Source organism: Mustela nivalis (genome assembly GCF_964662115.1).
Source record: "Mustela nivalis genome assembly, chromosome: 15".
Lineage (NCBI taxonomy): Eukaryota > Metazoa > Chordata > Mammalia > Carnivora > Mustelidae > Mustela > Mustela nivalis.
In genome coordinates, this window is record NC_139034.1 from 47362950 (window position 1) to 47387307 (window position 24358).

The following is a 24358-nucleotide window of genomic DNA, read 5'->3' on the forward strand; positions in this document are numbered from 1 at the left end:
TTTTGAATATAGCTAATTCACCCAACAAGAGTTAATCTCCAAATTAAAGAGTCAACTAACCAAAAGCACATATGTAAAACAACAGTATAGTAAACAAACAGTAAAAGCATACTCTTTAGCAAGTTTGTGGGAACTTGTTATAATCTGAACTGGGTGATTTCTTCTACTATACTACTCATCATTCCATAACCATTCCCAGGTTGGCAAACAAACAAACAAAAAATAGAAATCAACGTGTAACTTTCCAACAGATTAAAAACTTCAAACATCGACTATTAACATGCCAAATTTTAATAAGCTTAGTGGTACACAAGGATTAAAAGATTTATAAATGCTTTCAAACCAACCTTGTAGAAAATACAACATAACCTTCAAATAACCCTGGCTTGCTGCGATATGGAGTGGAATAACATTTTTTTTTTAAGATTTTATTTATTTATCAGAGAGAGAGAGGGGGAGAGAGCGAGCACAGGCAGACAGAATGGCAGGCAGAGGCAGAGGGAGAAGCAGGCTCCCTGCTGAGCAAGGAGCCCGATGAGGGACTCGATCCCAGGACGCTGGGATCATGACCTGAGCCGAAGGCAGCTGCTTAACCAACTGAGCCACCCAGGCGTCCCCTGGAATAACATTTTTTCAGTTTTTTGTTGGATGGAAACTATAATGAGAACACATCATAACTGGATTCGAAGAATTTCCTATTGAACAAGTTAATAGTCTATCATGAACAATTTCCACATGCAACTATCAATCAAAATTGCTCTTAATCAAGAATAAAAAAAAAGAAAAGTATCAATAAATGGTGCTTTCTTGGGGCATAACTTAGTTTACTTAGGTAATTTGAATTATTGACAACAAACCAAATTTCAATTGCTCAATTACAAAAACTGGTAATGTTTTATGAATTACAAAAATATTTTCCTAAGATTATTTTAGAAAAAGCATAACTAAAACTCAGTGCTAACTCCCCCCTTAACATCAAGGCCTTCCTGAAGAATAAAAGGTCGTATTCCCACTTCCCAATCAGTATTCTTTATTCCCTTCCCCACTGACTTTTTTTTTTCCCACAGAGTTTGTCAGATCTGATATGCTATATATTTTGTCTTTTTATTCCAACAGCATTTGAAATCCTTGAGGGAAGAGATTTCATTCACTGATAAATTCTTCACACTGGTGATATGCATACACGTAGTACAGCTTCTTGGAAGGAAAGAAAGAAGGGAAAAATAAATATAAACATATTTAGGATATAATTTTCATGCTGATATACATATATATATTTAATCCAGGCATAATGTATCCTTTGTTTCTTTACTAATTCCCATTCTTCCTCTTCTCTCCAATTAAAAATAAGAATTTTAAAAACAACTTCAATCTGCATATGTAAGTACATTTTAAGATATGTATGCAATCATGTTTACATTTTAAAATTACATACCTGATGAATACTTTTAAGACTTACATTTTTTACTCCACCTTTTGTTTCAGAGAAAAACTTGGCTTTTGTGTTGTTTTTGAATCACATAAACTACTTCGTTTATTTTATTCCTAAATTTGAGTAATATTACATGAATACATCATATTGATTTATTCATTTCCCTACTGATAACTATTTAGGTTAGTTCCAAGTTTGCTGTTAGAAAAAAAAAAAATTAATGCTGCAGTGTACTTTTTTGAACACTTCCTCTAGTGTACATAAACAAGAATTTCTAGTAAGTACATATATATGCACTGATTCAAGATGTGTAATTTTAACTTTGTAAGCTTATAAGATGGTACCAATTAATCTCCCAAAGTTACATTTCCCAAAACAGATTATGATAGTTTCCATTTTACTGTACTACCACCAACATTGAGCATTAGCATGCCTTAACTTGTTGTTGTTTTTTTTCCCAATCTGATAATTGTTACATGGTTTAATTTCAATTTCATGATGACCAGTGTTGGATGCTATACTCGTTCATATCTATTTAGGGATGAATTCCTGTCTATTAACTTTTTCCAATTTTGTTGAAACAATTTTCTTCTTATTATGACCGAAGGCTTTCTTATACATTGTGGAGACATACTTCTTTTCTGTTTATGATCTTGACTATTATGCCTGTTTAATGCGATTGTTTGTTAAATGTAGCAAAATTCACCAGTTTATTATTTTATGATTTCTGCTGCTTGTACTTTTTAAAGACCTTTTTTATATGAATTCTTAAAGATATATCTTAAAGATATTTCTATTATATTAAAATTTTTAACATATTTAGGGGTGCCTGGGTGTCTCAGTTGGTTAAGCAGTTGCCTTCAGCTCAGGTCAGTTGCCTTCAGCTCAGGTCATGATCCCAGGGTTCAGGGTTCAAGTCCTGCATCAGGCTCCTTGCTCAGCAGGGAGCCTGCTTCTCCCTATGCCTCTGCTGCCACTCTGCCTGCTTGTGCTCTCCCTCTCTGAGACAAATAAATAAATAAAATCTTTTAAAAAATTAAAATATTTAATATATCTGTAGATCACTGATTTACAATTGTCCAACTTATGACTTTTTAACTTTATGATGATTCAAACGCGATACACATTCAATAGAAACCATTCTTCAAATTTTGAATACCAGTGTTTTTCTGGACTAGTGATACCCCTGCATGATACTCTCTCATGATACTGGGTAGTCAGCCACAACTATGAATCAGCCACATATTCACAAGGGTCAACAACTGATAATGTTTACAACCATTCTGTACAGCCATTCTGATTTTGCTTTCAGTGCAGTATTCTATAAATTATGTAAAGTATTCAACACTTTGTTTTAAAATAGGCTTTGTGTTATATCATTCTGTCCACTGTAGGCCAATGTAAGTGTTCTGAGAATGTTTAAGTTACAATGTTTGATAGGTTAGCTGTGTTACATACATTTTGATTTATAATATTTTCAACTTATGATGGATTTATCAAAACATAACCCTATTGTAAATTGAGGAAGATCTGCATTTGTTTGGGGACATATTCTGAGGTAGTGCTTTAGTTTCATTTTATTCCTTATAGGTAGTGTATTATCTGAAGTCACATATTAAATTCTTATTTTTATACAAGTGTGTAATGCTAAATCTGGCAAGGATCCACTTATTTGTGGAGCTAGTTCTGTTCTTTCTGTTTTGTTCTGTTGATATCATTTTTACATCATGTGACCTTAGCCATATTATTTATTTAATAATTTTTATTTTAAACAATATAGTTTAAAATTTTTTCCAGCTTTACTGAGCTATAACTTGCAGTACATAACATAGATTTGTTAACTACAGTTACCATGAGCTACAGATCCATAATCTATACATTGAATAACTGGAAATTTATACTGTTTAACCAGTATCTCCCCATTTCCTCCATTCCCCAACCCCTGGCAACCACCATTCTACTGTTTCTGCTTTTTATTTTTATTTTTTTAAAGATTTTATTTATTTATTTATTTGACAAAGAGAGATCACAAGTAGGCAGAGAGGCAGGCAGAGAGAGAGAGAGAGGAGGAAGCAGGCTCCCTGCTGAGCAGAGAGCCCGATGCGGGACTCGATCCCAGGACCCTGAGATCATGACCTGAGCCGAAGGCAGCGGCTTAACCCACTGAGCAACCCAGGCACCCCTGTTTCTGCTTTTTAGATTCCACATATGAGTGAGATCATACATCTGTTAATAGATCTGTTGATGGCCCTTTGGATGTCTTCTCTGGAAAAATATATGTTCAGTTCCTCTGCCCATTTTTTAATCAGATTTTTGTTTTGTATTTGCATTCTCTGAGTTCCTTTCATATTCTGGATATTAACTTTTTATCTGACATAGTGGTTTGCAAATATTTTCTCCCATTCCATAGGTTATCTTTTCATTTTGTTTATTATTTCTTTTGCTGAATAAAAGTTTGTTTGATGAAGTCCTGTTTATTTATTCTTGCTTTTGTTGTTTATTCTTTTGGTATCATAGCCAAAAATGTCATTGTCATGACTAATGTCAAAGGGCTTTTTCCCTATGTTTTGATCTGTGAATTTTATGGTTTCAGGTCTTTTATTTAAGTATTTAATCCATTTTGAGTTAGTTTTTGTGAGTGATGTTAAGATACTAAGTCCAAATTAATTTCTCTGCACATAATTATCCAATTTTCCCAACGTCATTTATTGAAGAGACTTATCTTTTCTCCATTGAGTATTCTTGGCTCCCTTGTCAAATATTAGTTGAACATATATATGAGAGTTTGAAAGTTTAGTAACAAGGCAGATAAGAGCAAATCATATCACAATACTCTGAGGAATTACTAAGAATTTGTATAATATTACAGGAATGGCAATTGATTCCATTTATTTACTTCTTATACAATACTATTCTTCCTCTTTTCTAAGTCTGTTTATTTAAAAAAGAGTCATAGACAATGTAAATCTTTGTCGTGAATTATAGCTATTTCTTTTTCATTTGAAAGGTCTTTGCATGCCTCTTTCAGAAAGAATAGGGTTATTTTAAGTTCCATATGTAAACATTGGACCCATTATGTAGACAAAGATTATATTTTAAATATAAACTATAATTTACCTATGTAATCAGTAATCAAAGAAAATGGCAATAAGATGTTAAGATTCACAAAGATTTTATGAAAGATTTCTAACCACTTTATTCTTTATCTTTAGCAGCATAAAGCCCTTCTGTGTCCTGTATCCTCTTGGAATAGAAATAGGTATTTTTATGTGGTCAAAAGTTTTGCCCAAAAACTCTAGATATTTTTCTTATATGAATAGATACAAGTAAGCCTTAATTTTGCATTTATTTTAGGCAAAAAAGATTGATATTGATTAAGAATGAAGCTATGTTTAGAATATGAGAAGTACATTTGTGATTTGTGTTTGTATCTTCAGAAAGAAAAAAATACAAACTTTATTTTTCTTTATTTATTTTCTCTTTCCTTCTTCTCATTTATCCCATAGATTGAATAAGATATCCTTTAAAATAATGTATAAATTAATTACATTATAAAATTTTTCTCTTCCTATAACATGCAAAATTAGACATAATATATAACTCAGGACTTATTTATTTTTACACCTGGAATGGCATTTTGCTGTTAGTATTATACTAACTCTTAATAATGAATTTGATATTCCCAAATTGATGAGGAAATTGCTGATTATATGAAGTTTCCATATTTAGTAAAAATGAATATTAATATTGTAAAATGATGAATTGCTAATATGGGACATTGAGCTTGCAATCAACTATAAAATATCCCTCCTATAAAGGACAAGAATTTATAGTGATAATTTTAGAACTTAATTCCATTTCTAATGCCGTGTATAACAAAAGAATAGGTAAATCTGTAGCCCTTCATAGGAGGAGATAATTATTTTTCTTTAAAAATGCTTATTTTGACTATTTTGGGGAAATAGCATAATTGTGTGATCATTATCAGCATTTTATTTTAAAATGTGCTAAAAACAAAAGGAAATAAGAAAAAAATATGCCTGCATGGTGGTAGAAGAAAAATGCCTAGCAAAAAGGGTTAGTTAATTAATTAAACTTATAAAAGTCATTCTTAATTCCTAACTACAAGTAGTCAGGAAGTGTTATGTTAAATTTAGCTCCATTTCAGTTGAGAGGTATTGTTGTATTGGTTTTTTTTAACAGCAACACAGTATCACTGTTGGGTTAAAATTCTGTTTAAATAGGTTAGAAAGAGAGGCATCTGGGTGGTTCAGTGGGTTAAGCCTCTGCCTTCAGCTTGGGTTGTGATCTCCGGGTCCTAGGATAGAGTCCCACATCGGGTTCTTTGCTCGATGGGGAGCCTGCTTCCCCCCCTCTCTCTCTGCCTGCTTCTCTGTCTACTTATGATCTCTCTCTCTCTCTTTCTGTGTCAAATAAATAAATAAAGTCTTCAAAAAAAAAAAAGATTCTCTTCTAAATAGATTAGAATTATGAGCTTAACAGAGTAATCTCTTTTAATTGACATTAAAGAAAAGTGATAAAATTATGCTAATGAACCAAGTTCCATATATATAACTAGATATGATATAAATTCAATCCAGTGAAGACTCTTTTAAACAGAGATATCAGATCATATAATTTAAATATTTCTATACCTAAACTTAAAAAAAAAAAAAACAGAAAAAGTACATCTACGACAAAGGAGTAACATCTGGATATATGTCTGAAGCACCTTGTAACTGCTACCTCAGATCCTGCCTTGTCTACCCAGTCATGGCAGGAGGTGCCCCAGCTCAGAGATTGCTGTAGCAACTGCAACTGATTTCATGTGGATAGACCCTTACCAACACCTAGCCCATATACTTTTTTGCCTCCAAATCTAGGGCTTGCCTATTGACCTTGAGGCATGAAATGTCTCAACTCATTTGCATAAGAAACTAAAATTTTGGGGTCAGTTAAAATCTAGGAGTGCAAATCTTTGACTAATGAGATTTAAGAGCCAGTTACATAAGTTCTTACCCTTTCCTCTCTTACATAAGCCCTTGCTGAGATGCACTCATTATTGCTACTTAGAGTTACTGTCATGAGGTCAGGTAGTCCGTACATTTTGTACCAAATGATAAACATCCTTGCACTGTCTCTCTTTCTTGGCCTTCTTATTCCCTTGTCCTTCACTTCCACTTCTCTGATTTATACCTCCTCAAAGAAATAACATCATATAAACTTTGTCTTAAGCTCTGCTTCCTGAGAGTTCACACTAAAACAACATGTGAAAAAAAACATGTTATAAATAAAAAAATACCAGAGATCAATTCTATAATATAGTAATAAGGATAACATGAAATATAATGAAATATAACTTGAAATAACATGAAATATAATTTCACAAACCAGTAAAAATAACTTGAAATATAATTTCACAAACCAGTAAATACGGTCAGAAAATGAAAAAAGACCATTCCTGTTGCTTATGAAGTTCAAAGTAAAATGTGATCTCCCCAAATTTAACTGTTTTTTAGTTTTGTAAAAATATCAAATATTGCTAATTTTGAGAGAAGAATCATAACTGTTGAATAAAATGCAAATACGAACATTCTATCTTTAAAAAATAATAAGTATTTAGTGAGAGATTACGATAGGACAGGTATTTTTCTCAGTGTACTGCATATATTGAATAATGTAATCTTTAACCCAACTCTGCTATGGGTATTAATGCTACCATTCCTCAGATGAAGAATAGAGATTGAGAGTGGAAGTTAGGATTCAAACTCAGCACTCTCACTCTAGAAGACTTATTCACTTTGATGCCTGCTGTGGATTGCAGATACTATGGAAGCCTGCAGGTATCTGTCTTTCCTGCTTCAGCTTCAAGTATCCTCCTAGTGCTTACCCCAGGGCCCAGCCTTCACATAACCAAGGGAACCATCTTGAACTCAAAGTTCCAAAACACGTGGCTTATGAATGGGGTGATTAATCTTTTTTATGCTATGGACCCCTTTGGCAGTCTGGTAAAACCAGTTGATCCCTTCTGAGAATAGTATTTTAAAGTTAAAATAAATAATACAGAGAATAATTATAGAAGTAATTTTATTTGAATATAATTTATAAAATGTTGAAAAAGTAAATTCGTGATCTAGTAATATATATGCTTCTTTAACAAGATTTTGTGTTATTTCTAAAAACTGATTTCAAATTAAGAATGTCTCACAATAACTCTAAATGATATTTCAAGCATTACAAGACTTCATGAAATCCGATTTAGAACCTTTACCAAAGGTTTCATAAAACTCAGCTTTGGAGACAGTATTGGCCAGAGTGGACTAGAGTTGGGTATTTCCTTTCACGAGGTCATTTAGGCTCAGATAATATCCCAGAAGGTTAGGCTTATGTTAACTAGGTCCTCCTGAGGGTAGGCCTTGTTGAGAAAAAAAAAGTGTTCTAGCATATTTTAAGATGCATCCTTTCCCCCCTACTCCCTCCTTGAAGCATGAGGGGAATCTTATTCAATATTTATTGTGAAAATCTGCATAAGCTCCTGGAGATAAAATTAAGAAAAGTATGGGGGGCTTCCCTATGACTTTGTCCCCCTGGAAATTTTTACTTACAGAACTGTGCACACCGAGAGTCTGGCAATCTGTCAATTGCAGTCCAGATTTTTCTATCCCAGCACTGGTTCCACAGCACTTTTTGCTCCAAGTTTCTTCTCTAGTAAGCCATGACCTCTAAATTCACCATCTCTCCACTTTAAGAGGCAGCAGTTTTCCCCATGTCCTCCCTTATAGATTTATGAAGAGTTGTTGAATTTTCAGTCTGTTCAATTTTTGAGTGTTGGCAGGACAGTGGACAATGGCAACATACAAGTTCCTTACATGTAGATATGGGAACTAGAAGTCCTATTTTTTTTGTTTTTGGGAAGAATAGAAAGACTGAATGAAGGAGGGAGGAAGGAAGGAAGGGAACAGACATTTTTAATAGGCGGGATAGTCCAAGGGTTTAGAGATTATCTCCCAGAAACTAGGCAAAGACCAAAACTTTCTTCGGAATGTACAGTATTGGACAGCCAAGACCTGCTGAGTAGCTCAACAACTGTTACAAAAATATTTGAACAGAAATAAATCAAAGTCTTTTCTTGTTTTTTTTTTTTTAATTATGGTTATTCAGGAAATGTATAGTGGAATGCATCACTGCATAATTTTAAAACTATGCAGTTATTAAAAAATTAAAAAAAATTATCTCACTATAATCAACAATTGTACAATTGTACATCTTACTAAATTACTATACCTACATATTTTACATACTAGAAACAGGTGAAACATGGGAAAGAGTAATCTAATAATTAAATATGAAAAGTAAAGCAGGTAATATGAACTATGACTAAGAAGAGATTAAATTTTATTTTGGATAATTTTCAAGCATTTTTCCTATAAGTCTTATAATGGTTCTAATAGATCAGAAATCCATACCAATGGAATTTCAAGCAGCAGTCAGAAGGCTAAAGCTCAGGTTGCTTAGCTGTTACTTTCAAAGACATGTAGTGAGAGGGTTAGGAAAGATCCTAGTGGACACCTAGATTACAGCTTCACAAACAGTCTGGCTACAAATATGAGGGATGGACAGTTATAGGACACAGATGTTTGACACATTAAAAAAAAATAAGGTTGTATTATAATTAATAATAATTTAATTAAGAATTAAGTGTCAATTTTGGGAAATTGGGCTTTGACCCAGGTAAGTTCTTGCAAACAATACCAAGGAACCTAGATATGAGAAATGAGGGACACGTAAGGTGTTAACCACAAGTGATTTACCCACTTCCTGGTATTATGCTACAGGGGTCAGAGAGGGAGCAATCAAAGTAGATGTAATGAATAACTATTAGTATAATTCTTTGTTATAACTTTCTTTTAAGCAGAAATCTAAATCTTGGAATGATGAAAGCATAAAGTGGCATTAAATGCTCCAAAATTAAAGATTAAAATGACACAGGGTCATGGATTCAGGAAAACTGTTACAAGTTATGATTTATCCTCATTTTTAGGAAGATTACTTAAATTATCTTTCATTGAGAGTCAAGAAACACTCACAAAATGTTCTTTATTTCTGTGCAACATATGTATGTAATGTTGACCAGTTTCTCTCTTGATTACATTCTAATTATTATTTTCCTTTTTCTATCTAGAATCTAGAAGGAATCTTGTTACCTTTCTAACTTTGATTTCTCTTTCTGCCCAATATGTACCAAATAAGAGAAGTATAGTATCATGAATTTACCAGAAAATAAAGTTAGAACTATGCAGCCAAAATTAATGAAGTGAAAAATACTGTGACAACAAAAAAGGAGATTAGATGGGGGGAGACCGTGAGAGTAAACACTAGTGTTTTGCTCTTTCTTTCATCACTTGCATCTGTTCTTATTCAGTGAAAAAAATGCAGAAATAAGCCACAGTCAGCATTATTAGAAACATAGACTTTATCAGAGTAAAATACCATCCATCATAATATTAATTTTCCAGGAGAATTATTTCACAATTTTTATGGCATATTCTTGTTTTAAGAGATATACGAGGAATGGATTTTTGAATTCGGATAGGCTGGGCTGAATCTTGGAGCTGCCACTTAATAAACTCACTCAATCACTCTGTTCCTTGGGGTCATCTCCTCTGAAAAGTGGTGGGAGAATAGAAACACCTCCTTATTATTTTGTAAAAATTAAGTAGGTTAGTTTAGTTAATGTTCACACTTGTGCTTGACATAAAAACAATTGTTCAAATCAACACTCACTATGACCTTACACCACAAAAACTAGAAAAAAATAGATATACATAAAATCTAAAATGTATTCTGGTAAGAAAGTCGTATTGGAAGGTTAGTCTGACTCCTTTGGAAACTAAGTTGTTAACTTAAAACGAGGATGTTGAACGTTGATGTATCAAGAGCCATCACGGCTCTTGCTATTGGCTGCAAGTAACAGGAACTGTGATTCAAACTTTAAAAATGTAAACAATAGCCAAAATATAGTGTATTATTTGACAAAGCATTAGGTAGGACAACCACCCATTTTTTTCTTTCTTTCTTTCTTTCTCTCCGGCTATTTAATCAATGCATGCCTTTCCCCTAAGATAATTCCCTCATTGCCATAAGATGTCAAGCATAGAAACTTAAACATGTTGGGTCCTGGATCCCACCCAGAGAAAGCGAAAACCCTCTCTTCTCAAGTATCAGATAGGAGTCTTTCCCTTCAAACTGGTCACTTCTTGGTCACGTTCTCCATGCACCAGATGGCTTAATGAACCACATTTACTCCTTAAGGTCAGGATCAGGGTATTGGAGAAGTTTCACCAGATATGTGCAGTTCAGTGGCACTGGAAGACACTGACATAAAATGAGTATTTGGTAGGAACAAAGTAGGAAGGAGCAAATGCCAGAGAGGCCAAAACAGTGTGCACTACAATGGTAGACACTGATGTTGGCTCACTGATTTTATTTGGGTAGACTATCAGGTTAGCCTGGAAGCTGTTCACTGATAGATTACGTTATTGCTAAAATAAAGAAACTTCTACACAGAGATGTCTCTCTCTCAGCTGGGTGACTGGATTTTTATCTTTTTGAGCAGAGTGACAGACTGCTACATGTAACCTTGACACACTGTATATTTATGCATAAAGGACGGATAAAAATATAATTTCCTCTAAATATATTTTGATTAGGAAAAGAGGCAAAAAAGAAGAGAAGATGAGGCTGGAAACATTTCCCAGGGTGGTGTATTATAGAAAGAGAGAAGGATGAATGTGTGGAATAGGAATTTCCCTCATTGCTGATTCTTTCCAGGACTGACATTCATATGAAATATATTTCTTTGTAGAATTAAATACTCTTTAGCCATCAGTCCTTTCTGATTCTTTTTTATTTTTAAAAATTTTTTTGAAGATTTGATTTATGTATTTGACAGACAGAGATCACAAGTAGGCAGAGAGGCAGGAAGGGGGGTGGGGTGCAGGCTCCCTGCTGAGCAGAGAGCCTGATGCGGGACTCGATCCCAGGACCCTTGAGATCATGACCTGAGCCGAAGGCAGAGGCTCAACCCACTGAGCCACCCAGGCGCCCTCTGATTATTTTTTTAAAGGAATAAACATAGAAATGTGCATACAAACAGAGCAATGTGATTTAAGTATAATTAGATTTTATGACTTAACTATTATAATTTTCTCTGTTTTGCATTTAGATTTGCAAAAATATGTGATCTCAACTCAAAAATATTTTATTGGACAAAATGGTGTTTAATTATATGACGCTGGTCAACTTGAGAATAGATTTAACATATATTTAGGATTTGATCAAAACATATTAAACTCATTAGACATTGTCTCCCGATTTCTTGACTTTACACTTGAAATCATTTTTGTTCTTTGTTAAGTTCAAAAATCTATAGCTATAAAGTTAAAAGAGGGAAAATCACAGTGGTGCCATATAGAAAGGATATTTAAGAGTCTTTATTTTAAAGTTTAATTGAGCACAAAGAGTAGAAATTTCAAAGTGCTAAATTACTTGAAGTATTTATTCATAAAATAGCATATATTTTAAAATAACAAAGATAACGAAATAACAAGGATAATGAATTCAAATAACGTCTTGCACCTGGACACAATTTTTAAATATGATTATATATTTAATTCTGTTTTTCCAATAATGTACCTATTAGTTTGAGAGTGAATTTATGTTCAGTTTCCAGATTAATTCCTTCACCGAATATTAGAGAAATAGATTGTATTTTGTGGGGGGTGCTGCTATGAACTGTTGTCAGCTTACTAATCATGGGACTTGTGTATCCTCTATTTCATCCTTCTTTGAGTTTATTGATTACTCCATCGACTTTTCTATTTCCAGCCTGTCTGTTCATTCAGACTAGTTTGCACCATTAGCAAAATATACAGTTTGTTTTATTCCTCCTCTCATTACCCACTTTGAAATTAGGCTTTGAAATATAGCAAATGCTTGGCATAAAAACAAGTATTTTAAACTTTGCAATGAGGTAAATTCCAATTTTTCCTAAATTGAATGGAATATTAGCTGGTTTTGAAGTAAATAATGAAAATATTTACTAGAAATACTAGAAAATAGCTTATTGCTTATAGGAAATAAATACATAATAGTATTTAAATAGAAAAACATTTTTTGTAAAAGTGAAAGATATGTTTCAAGTCTGTTTAGATAAGAATATTTTTACTGGTAGGATTTAATCTTTAAATCTTTATTGGTATTCACTATGATTCAAAAATTTAAGAATATAAGACATTTATAATTTAATAAACAATTTATATTTCTAGATGATATAAGATAAAGGATCATATAATTTATTCTTTCTCCACCATTTTTTCTTAGACATAACCACTTTCATAACAATGAAGGTAACATAATACAATAAGTAGTTATTTTTTCTTATGACAATATTTTATTCATGATTGAAAAACATGAGGATTCTAAATTACCTAAATTCTCCCATAATATTGTTAATAGATATAGTTAATAGATTTTCAAATACTGGACTATATGTAGTCCCTATTACAAATCAAAAGATACATATAAATTACATTCACAGATTGTATTGTGAGGTATCTGTACAATCTTATCAAGGAGTTAAAACTAACCAAGGCCTGGTTTTCCAATTGAAATATGTATTTCTATACAGAGAAAACTAATAAAGCAATGACTAAAACAAATCTGCCTCCTTTAAGTATGCTCAAAAACATGTTTTAAAGACCTTTAGAAGTTAACAGTGATGACTGCCCAGTGACACAAAGAGGCAACGTTCTTTAATTCAGATTAAGTTGAAAGCTACATATGGGCAAGGATTCTTATTTATTTTAATTTTTTTTTAAGATTTTATTTATTTATTTGACAGATGGATATCACAAGTAGGCAAAGAAGCAGGCAAGGGAGAGGAGGAAGCAAGCTCCCTGACGAGCAGAGAGCCTGATGCAGGGCTTGATTCTAGGACCAAAGGCAGAGACTTTAACCCACTGAGCCACCCAGGCACCCCACTTGTTTTAATTTTTGTTCAGTGTTAATTTTGTTCATTGTTTTAGTTTCCAAAACCAGTACTTAAAGATGGTCTCTTCAAATCAATATGTGTTGTGCTAAATAATTAAATAAATAAATGTATTGTTGCTTATTTTCTGCTCTTCAACCAGAGTTGCTTCTGCAACCACATTTAAAGATTTTAACAGTTTTCAGGCATTTTCTTCACAACAGTCCTTGATGCTAGTTAAGTCCATGGCATTCATTGTCTCAAAGGTTGATGAACACCCCTAGAATAAAAAAGTCAATGGATTTTCTTTATACATTATTTTTTAAATCCAATGTGGAGAAAATAGTTTTAAAGATGATATTGTATAATCCAGCCATTTAAGTTATGTATTTATTAGATAGCATGTGTTCTATATCAAAAAAAGCTGGGTGGCTCAGTCGGTTAAGTGTCTGCCTTTGGCTCAGGTCATGATCTCAGGGTTCTGGGATCCAGCCCCATGTAACACCTCCAGCTCCCTGCTCAGCTGGAGACAGCTTCTCCCTCTTCCTCTGCCTCTCCCTGAATCCCTGCTTCAGCTCGCTCTCTCTCTCTCTCTCTCTCTCACACACACACACACACAAAATGAATGAATAAAATCTTTTTTTAAAAAAGCTGCAATTGGGGTGCCTGGGTGGCTCAGCGGGTTAAAGCCTCTGCCTTCGGCTCAGGTCATGATCCCAGGGTCCTGGGATTGAACCCCACATTGGGCTCTCTGCTCACCAGGGAGCCTGCTTCCTCCTCCTCTCTCTCTGCCTGCCTCTCTGCCTACTTGTGATCTCTGTTTGTCAAATAAATAAATAAAATCCTTCAAAAATATAAAAATAAAAAAGCTGCAATTGTTAAGTCTCAAAAAATTCAAAGATAATGCTAGGCAGTTCCAAAAGCTTAGGTACACCTGTTAAATATTGTAAGTTGAAGGATCAGGTGTAATGCTCCCTTCGGTAGCACATATACTAAAGTTGGAAGGGTACAGAGAAGATTAGCATGGCCCCTGTACAAGGTTGGCACACACATTTGTTAAGGATCAGGTACACAGAGGTTATGCTGTAGACAAAAGACAGGGGAATTACCCAAATTGATTTTGGAGTTTATCCCTTCCTTAGTCCAGGAGCTGGCAGGAGGAAGACCTGAGGAATCTATGTGAGGTATATTCTTGAGAAGGGACACAATGGTTTAGCCCTTGAGCTAAATCCCTCCTAACCAAAAGGAAGCAATAGTGCTTCATTCTGCATATTGTCAGAGAGGAAGAATAACAGAATTGCTCAGACAGATCTCACCCCTTTGGACAACCTGCAGAGTCCAGCACACCACAGTGCAGTAAAGAAACCTCTCTAAATCTTCCATCTCCTCTGAGGGATAAAAATGTGGGTTAGATTAAAAAGAGCCCCTTAAGTACTCTGGAAGAAAGATAAGGTCAAGGTAGAGTATGTGGAGCTGGCAATCTGAGAACACAGCAAGTCCAAGGTATCGATAATGATTGACATACACAGCTTTGAAGATCCCCTTACTCAGGGGTCAGTATAGACAGAGAATAGCTATGAGATTTCTCTCGCCTTTCATCCTTGAATTAAAGAACATATGTAAGCCCGCAAACTCTAAGGAGGAATAAAATATAAAGATGAAAGGAGAGAAATTTGAGGGTCTTGATTGAACAAGGAGTTAGGACAAAAGTAACTCAGTTCCAAATGGAATAACACGAGGTTTATCTTTCTTTAATGGAGAATAGTAACTGTCCTGCAATCAATTAAAACTTGGTCCTATCATCTGTACCTAAAGAGATGCGAAGATATGTCTTTCTATACACACCTGATTCAAAGAAGTGTAAATTTCATGCACTTTAAATTTGTAATATGTTGTGAAAATGTCTGTAGGTGGCTCCTTAGTCAAGTCAAAACTTCCTACATTTAATCAGTATCATCTGAAGGGCTTTTTAGTAAAACACAAATTGCTGGAACCCCAGGGTGGAGACTGAGAATTTGCATTTTTAACAAATTTCCAGGTGATGCTGATGTTGCCAGTCTGAACCTCTACACTTGAGCAACCCTCACCTTACTATACATAACCATACTGTATGGCTTTTGCTTTAGTCAAAACCTCCAGTGTTTTTGTCACGTCCACTGTTTTCTCTATACTGCTTAATAATCAAACGCAAGAGAAATAAACCAATGTCGCTTTTATTTTTGCCATTGCACTGTTGAGTGGCAGTTAAATTAAATCATAATGTATGAGATATACCCAGAAAAATCCTGGCCTTCTTTTATGCAACTGTGTTTTCCTAAATTTGATCTGGTCATTGCGATTCAGCCTTCTTAGGTGGAAGGGTTCATGCAAGATTAGTATTAATGAAAAGTTCAACCTGGGTGATTGTGCCAAATTTTCAACTAACGCATTTGTTGTAGCAAATAAACAATAACTTGTTGAAACAGTGAAGAACATAGCTGTGTATGGGATAGATAAGAGGGTATGTTTAGGTATAGGATAAATTCGCTCTCGTGTTAGGTAACAAGGTATAATTGACGCCCCCCAAAAAAGCAGATGTCTGAAAACTACTTGATGGATTGATGGAGGTGACATGCTCTTTGAGCTATGAATGAGCACTAAAAAAAAGGGCTTACTTATTCCCTTTACCTTCATATCATAGAAAAGTCAACCATTTTCCCAAAAGGCTGTATTATACCATTGTGATATACACATGATTCATTTTCAGAGATGGGGACAGAGGTTTTCTTGAGATACTATTGAAGTAAGAGCATAGGAACTGCTTGGACTCCTGGGGATTAAAAATCTTGTGTTGTTAACATCCAAACTCCTACTCTGACGGGTAGGTCCAAGAAGTGAATACAACTGCCTGAACTAAAAATCTTCTAAAATAGATTAATTTAACAAGCACAAGATTTTCCAGGCATTGTTTGAAGCATGTATGTCATATGTTAATGTTCATAACAAGCCAATGAGGGATGAGAGCACATTGCACAGACATGAAGGTATTTTGCCCAATATCATATAGCTGGTAAGAGGAGTAATTGAGAAAAGAATCTGGCATTTGGGGAGGGATTCTTATGTGGTCAATAAAATTGAGATTTTCTCTCTTTCAAGACTCTATTACCATACCTACCATGAGGTTATTATCAGATGTCTGATCCCCTTAATTAAATAATCATGATAGTTTTCTCCTCCTAGATACCTCTGCATAATTGTTTACTCTTAGTGGCCTCGCTCATTTTCCATTTCATTGAATTTCCTAATTTTCTTCCTAACTTACTCACTTTTCTTATGTCTGACTCATGGGTTCCCCTTTTCTTGCTATTTGATAAATGAATGCATTTTCAAAATTAAGATATCAGCCTTCTATTTTTCCTAGTTTACTTTGGCAATCTCACATATTTCCAGGTTAACAGATTGTATTTTCAAGAGATACCAGCATCTCCCATCCCAGTGTTCTTTTTTCAGTATGAACCTGTCATTTATTTCACCATAGGGAGGTAGAATTTAATTTCCTCCTCTTTCAATCTAGACAAGCTTATAACTGTTTTGACCAACAGAGATGTGGGAAGAAAGCTATATATCTTCCAAGGCTAGGTCAAAAGAGGCTATCAGCTTTAACTTTGTTCTGTTGGAACATCACTCTGAGCAAATCTAGTTGACATGTAAGAAGTCCAACTATCCTGAAACTACCACTGGGTTTAATATTTCCAGGTATAATATTTTCAACCTTTTAGTCATCTCTGCTTATGCATGAAACAGGTCAGCAAACCCATGTTACACCATTCAAATTAACCCAACCACCAATGAAATACCAATGACCAACCTCAGATAGTGAAATGAGAAGCAAAATCTTCCACACTTATTTTAAATAAATTGTTTTCATGTCAAAACCTGCCCATACTTCTGATCCACAGAATCTTTAAAAATAATGATTTAAGTGCAACTCATTAAATTTGAAGTGGTTTATTGTGCAAAAATATTAACTATTAACTTCTAATAATTTTCTATTCTCATCTCATCCTCCTCCTGATGTGTTGTTTTTACCTTCAAACCTTGTATTCTAAATAATTACATTAGGTAGTAGACACATTAACATCAGTAAGATGCAATCTCTTCCCTTATGTCTTATTTGGAAAATAAATGTTTTATTTGGGGAAAAAAGGGCAAATATAACAACAAAATGGATTAAGTCAAATTTAAAATTAAACAAAGGTATTTTGGAGAAAATACAAATCACAATTAATACATATTAATTAATTAATACAATTAATGAGCAGAGTCATGATAGGGCTATAAGAACAAGTGTCACTGCCCACATATTGAGTTGGAGAAAGTAAACTAATTGCATTAGTGTTGGGATAGGCATTTTGGAGAAAGGACATTCAAATAACAGAGCTAGCATAAATAACATGAATGTAGAGGTTTATAGTGGAAATTCTAAGTGGGCTGGTGTTAGAGTTATGAGTTATGTCACTCTAAATCCTAAAGATGTCATAATATAAAATTTTATAATATCAAAATTTCATGATATAAAAAATGTCATAATATATAATATAATATAATATTTAAAAAAAAGAGACAGACATAAGCGTGGACATAATGGATTATCAGGCTTCCTTTTAGAAATAACTGAGTCTCAGATAAGAGCACAAGAATCATTGAGTATAAGGTTGGTGCTTCTGAAACTATTGTAATGAAGAATCAGTGTTTTTCTCCCAATTTGTCATGGACCAATACTTGTATAAAATACAATAGAAGTGAAGTTACTAGAAAAGTGAAATTGAAGTGATAATAAACTATAAGCCCTTAATTTTTATTATTAGAGTCAATGGACATAGGATCATTCTATCAGATTACTATAAAATTTCAAATTTTACATCTTCAATTTAAGTAATTATCTAGTGTAGTGTAGACACATAAAAAAAATTTCTGGACTGGAAATTTAACTTTATTCTAAATTAACAATTTAAATTAGTCCATGGCCCTCACTTTTGGGTAACACTGCAATAGGGGATCCAGCCAGGTGGCTGGTAAGTGACTACACTGTTTTTGCAATTGTGCAGTTGAGAAAGACTAATGTGTTTTATTATAACTAGAAGTGTAAAGGATAGAAATAATATTAGAATTAATAAAATAGTTAAATACTTATATTTTGGATATTCTCAAGCTAAAATCAGGGATGATCTTTAGCTTTGTGTCTTAGACAACAAAATAAAAGTTATCCCTCTAGCTGATCTTTCAAATAGGGAATATTCAAAGACTTTATGGGGAAAACTTTGAGTTTTAGAGTTAGGATATGGTTTAATACATGACTCACTGGTCATGTGACCTCAGACATAAACTACAGGCTCTTCATACTCAGCATTCTGTCTAGTAATAATAGTAACAATTACAATACTATACAATATATACAATTTATATTGTATATATACACACAATGTTATTGTATATAATATATACATTATATTATGTATATATTATATATAATACATTGTATATAATGTATGTAATATATACACAGAATACTATACAATATATACAATATATAATACTATACAATTACAATAATAGTAACAATTACAAATACTTAATTTTCTACCTGACTGCTTGATAGGTTCACCTGAGTTCTGTTAGGTCAAAATCAAAATAATAAAATTATTCACACACCTACAAGCTAGGTCTACCTTCTGACAATTATTTTTGGTAATAGACCCACAATAACCTAAGGAAAAGAGTATTCTCAAAATTTAGTTTAATTTTACTATTTGATACATTTATAAATGACTAATTCTGTTGATTCTACTACTCAAATAAAATTATACTTTCTATTTCTATTCCTCGAGTCATGGCTCTAATACATGTACTCTCGCTTGTGTGTATAAGGTTTCCTGATATATAGGCAATATATTCTGTCTCAATCTATGGACAAAAATAAGCCACACACCCCACAGCTGTCAGAGTGGAGGACCCACAGTGTTTATGGTGGATCCCTGCAGCCTGCTCCACAGAGGACTCGGGCAGTTTTTGCCACGGAGGTAACCAGCAACCTTTGCTGCTATAGACACGTGAAGAGGCAGAGCTGCTGTGGCCCCTCAGAAGGAGTGCTATTGTTCTATCCGGGATCACTGCAGCCAGTCTTTCTCCAAACCATGCGCACACCCCACACCTCAGAACCATGGCTCTATCACTCTGCTATACAGCTGCTCGGGCACCTGAGCCACTACATGGGGAGCAAGCCAGTGTCCTGGACCCTGGAGCTGCTTTCCTTCTGTGAGCCCCTGTGCTCCAGCTGCCAGGACTGCGGCTGCCTAACAGACACCATGCATCAGACACAGTTCTCCTACCACTGCTCGTGAGCCCGCAAGCCAGACCTGCTGCCATGGGGGCTCTGTCAGCCACAATATCCCTGTGGGATAAAAGAGATCAACAGGCCCCCTCCAGTCTTTGACAGAGAAGACTCTGTCTTCTCAGCCATCATCGCTGATACCAGCAGTCTTGACCACTGAGAATCCCCTCATTTCTCGCTACTGCTGACTTTGGTAATGGAGCTGCATGACACCTACACCCTGGACCTTCACTGCCACCGGAATTCCCACATCCACGCTTCTGGCACTCCCCACCTCCCACAGGTGGAGATTCTTTCCCCACCAAAACCAGTATGTAAAGTCCAGAAGAGGTAACTGCTCCATCAAATGTGGTGCCATCTACACAAGACTGTAGAAAACACAAATAATCAGGGAGACAGGGCAACACCAAATGAATACAATAATTATCTCTAGGTGATCCCCATAGGTAAAACCTATGTGGATTATAGGATATCATCGACCATACAATTTTTGCATTATGAGAATGCCAAAAGGAGGAAAAAGAAAGAGACAGAAAGCCTATTTAAAGAAATAATGGCTGAAAACTATCTAAAGCTGGAAATAGATATTGACATACAGGTACGTGAAGCTTACAGGTTTCCATGCAAATTCAGTCCCAAAGTGACTAATCAAACACATAATAGAACTCAAAAATCAAAGACAAGGGATTTTGATAGCAAAAAGAGAAAAGAAACTCATACAAGTAAGCCCATGAAGGCTGTCGGCCGATTTCTCAGCAACAGCCTTGCAGGCCAGGAAAAAGTGGGCTGATAGGTTCAAAGCACTGAAAGAAAAAACTATCAAACAAGAACAGTTTAACCACTAAAACTGTCCTGCAGAAATACCGGACAGATAAAAACTTCACCAAACAAAAGCTGAGGGAGTTCATCACCCCTAGATCTGCCTTAAAAGAAATGCTAAAGGAAGTCATTTATGCTAAAGTAAAGATTCTGATTCATGAAAACAGACTGAGTTTTATCTCACACCAAAACCTATGTTGTTAAAAATAATGAGGTATTTTTAATATCATATTCTTTGGAATCTAGGACAATTTTTGGTACACTTTTTATGATTCTATTGTGACCATGGGACTATTAGGAAAAGCAAGATGATATTAAATAGTGTTCAAATAAACACTTTGATAAAGTGTTCACTATATCAACTTTTATAGATTATATATTTATATAAAACCTAGTAACTTAGAAAATAAGGTGCTTAACTCTATGTTATAGCTGTTATTTTATCTTCAGTGATTTTATTTCAAAGTACATGCATACATAATAAGGGGTACTGAGTAGCACAAAATATACTATTGTATTATTTTTCAAATGCCAGCTCTGTTATATGTGAGAAGTCACCTGTTTCTGTGGTGTTTCCTTTCATCCATGACCTTCCTTTTTTTTTTTTTTTTTTAAACTGCCATACATATAGCATTAAGGTAATAGTTGGGTGAGACAGAACCATTCAAACTGCATTTCATTATAATGGGCATCAGGTAAGAGTTACTAACCCTCAGAGGTTTTAAAACCATTTTCACAAAATTGTGTCAGTAATTGTCAAAACAAATATATTGATATAACAAGTGAGAAGCTTACCATAGTGTATTCAAGAAATTTCAGTAGTGTTTCTCTTTGGTTTCAGAGTATTATAGTCCATAGTTTATCTTAAATTATTTGAAAAATCTTTTTTCAAAATAAATTGATATTGTCTAACCTGCATGCATAAAATTAAATTAGGACAAAACACAAAACAAAGTTATTTCTTTAATTACCAAACAAATTCACTATTTCATAATGTAAGTCAGATACTCCAGGGTACGAATTGCACAGTGTTAATTCACGCTCAGGTGCATTGATGGCTCAGAGCCTTCAGCCTCATGCTTAGCAACACACTAGGTGTGAAATATTACAACACAATTCACAACCTGTCATGTCTTATGGCTTAATTAGGAGTGTTTATGATCTTGTTATTCATACTCTATCAGTAATAGACAACTAAAAAAAGAGACAAGGGACCATTATATGCAGAATAGTGTCATCATCATCACATAAACTGAAAGCTCAAACTGTGGCTTAATTCAGTCTGGAATGGTAGCTAAAGAAATAATGAAAATAAGTATCATAGAAGAGTAGCACAGCCTCAGATACTGTGCCCAGGAAAAGAACTGTGAAGCGACATATGCATGCATTATTTGATCTCATTATTGGACTCTTGAATATTTGGGTATATTTACTTAGGTTAGAAAAACATAAAGTCTAATCATCCAAGAAAACTATATAATATATATAGTTTATATAAATATATATCTATATAAATTCTGAATATATATATACACATACACACATATATATATACATATGTGTGTATGTATGTGTGTGTGTGTGTGTGTGTGTGTATATATATATATATATATATATGGAGGAAATTGAATTAAACCATCAACACAACAGAGGGTTTTTGACTCTCAATGCCTAAACTTTAAAAAGATGATCTTTGGGACGCCTGGGTGGCTCAGTGGGTTAAGCCACTGCCTTTGGCTTGGGTCACGATCCCAGGGTTCTGGGATCGAGTTCCGCATCGGGCTCCTTGCTCGACGGGGAGCCTGCCTCTCTCTCTGCCTCTGCCCACCTCTCTGCCTGCTTGTGTGCTTTCTCTCTCTCTCTTTCTGACAAATAAATAAATAAAATATTTTTAAAAATAATAAAAAATAAAAAGCTGATCTTTTATTCTCTGATGATAAAACTTCCAGTATTTTCAATATTTCTTATACCTAAATGACTACTTAGTGATTCCACAACTGTTGGGTTCTATGTTTTTATTTGCATGTCTATATGGTAGTAGATAAATACTAAATAATTCACATCAGTTAAAAAATATATCAGAGGAAAGTTCATTTTAAAACTGTTAGTGTAAAAAGCACTTACAGAATGATCTGAGAATTATAATAGATCAAAAAAGATCATGGGTGTGAGGGCTAGTAAAATAGGATTAAACAATATTATATATAAGGGAATCAGACCCAATTACATATAAATATCCTAATTTAGCTATAATATCTACTGTAGATTTAACTTTTTTTTCTAATGTACTCAGGGCAAATCAATCTTTATATTTGTTTGTACTGGTCAAATGTCAATATCTACTACAGGCTGCAGTGCAGAGTAGTGGAAATGGCCTCAAAAAAGTCTCTTGTGATTGTGTATAAACATCTGTTTCATCCATTAGCTCAAGAGTTCAATTGTTTTCCCTGGCCAAGAAGGGTCAAATATTCTTTATTATTGTAGGTGGACATGATTTAAAACCAGATTGCTCTGAAATCTTTTGTGAAAGTAGGAACAGCACCATTTGCTTGGCACTTTCTACTCAATCTGCATTGAATTTCCTTAAAATATTTAGAAAATGATTGCATTGATTTTAACAACAACAAAGAAACTGCTGATTGTTTCATAAATACATTCAAGTAAACTGGTATTCACTGAAACATACAGATCTAAAGCTGACTGACTTGATTTAGCTGTTAACCATTACTCATCCATCCATTCGTTCAACAAATATATAGTGAGCACATTGTAAGAGGCAGCACCATAATACACGCCATACACAGTGGTGAGTAAAACCGCCATCCTCCCTTAGATGGAACAAAATTTCACTCTCAGGTTTTTACCCCACTTCTTTCCAATATTAAAACTGAGGGTCAGGGCGCCTGGGTGGCTCAGTGGGTTAAGCCGCTGCCTTCGACTCAGGTCATGATCTCAGGGTCCTGGGATCGAGTCCCACATCGGGCTCTCTGCTCAGCAGGGAGCCTGCTTCCTCCTCTCTCTCTCTGCCTACCTCTCTGCCTACTTGTAATCTCTCTGTCAAATAAATAAATAAAATCTTTAAAAAAAAAAAAAAAACTGAGGGTCTTCTCATTTTTTTTTAATACTGAAACTATTTCATATCGTATGTGGAATGATATAGGTACACTTTGCATCTCAATGAATTCAGTTTCTAATCTCATTTCATCAGAAGCCATATGGGCGAACTATTTTCACATAAAAAATTAGAATGGTGGACATATTTTCTCTAAACTTTGTAATTATCATTATTTCCTTTTGGTAGGTTAAATAATGTTAAAGCATTTAACCAGAAAATTTGGGCAAGGAAAAAAAAATAACCATCTTTCCATATGTGAGAAATTGAGAATAGTCAAAACATTAAAACATTTTTGACTGAATCAATGAAAATTTTCATCTCTATTGATGAAACATACTGGGCAATTTTTCAAACTTTTCTGTTATTGTACTGATAAATTGATATCATATGTTAATAAATGTGTTTGATAAAACAAAGGACATACGCAATTATTGACAAACATTCGGTACGAGAGGAAATTGCATTTTTGCCTTCAGTAATTCAATTATATTTAAATTTCAAGGAGAACTAATGGTAAAGTACAGATGAATTTGGTTAAGATAAAAATATATACATATATTATATGTAATATATATAATTATAATAATATAACAG

The 24358-nt window shown here is 34.1% G+C and overlaps 1 pseudogene across 1 annotated transcript in view; it reads right to left on the bottom strand.

Moving 5' to 3' along the window:
* LOC309849196 (nucleophosmin-like) overlaps window positions 1-19661 on the bottom strand; it is a 56501-nt pseudogene extending 36840 nt beyond the window's left edge. Inside the window, exon 1 of the transcript in view lies at window positions 19429-19661. The product of the transcript in view is annotated as a nucleophosmin-like (transcript). The remainder of the gene's footprint in view (window positions 1-19428) is intronic.
* Window positions 19662-24358: the final 4697 nt, after the last annotated feature.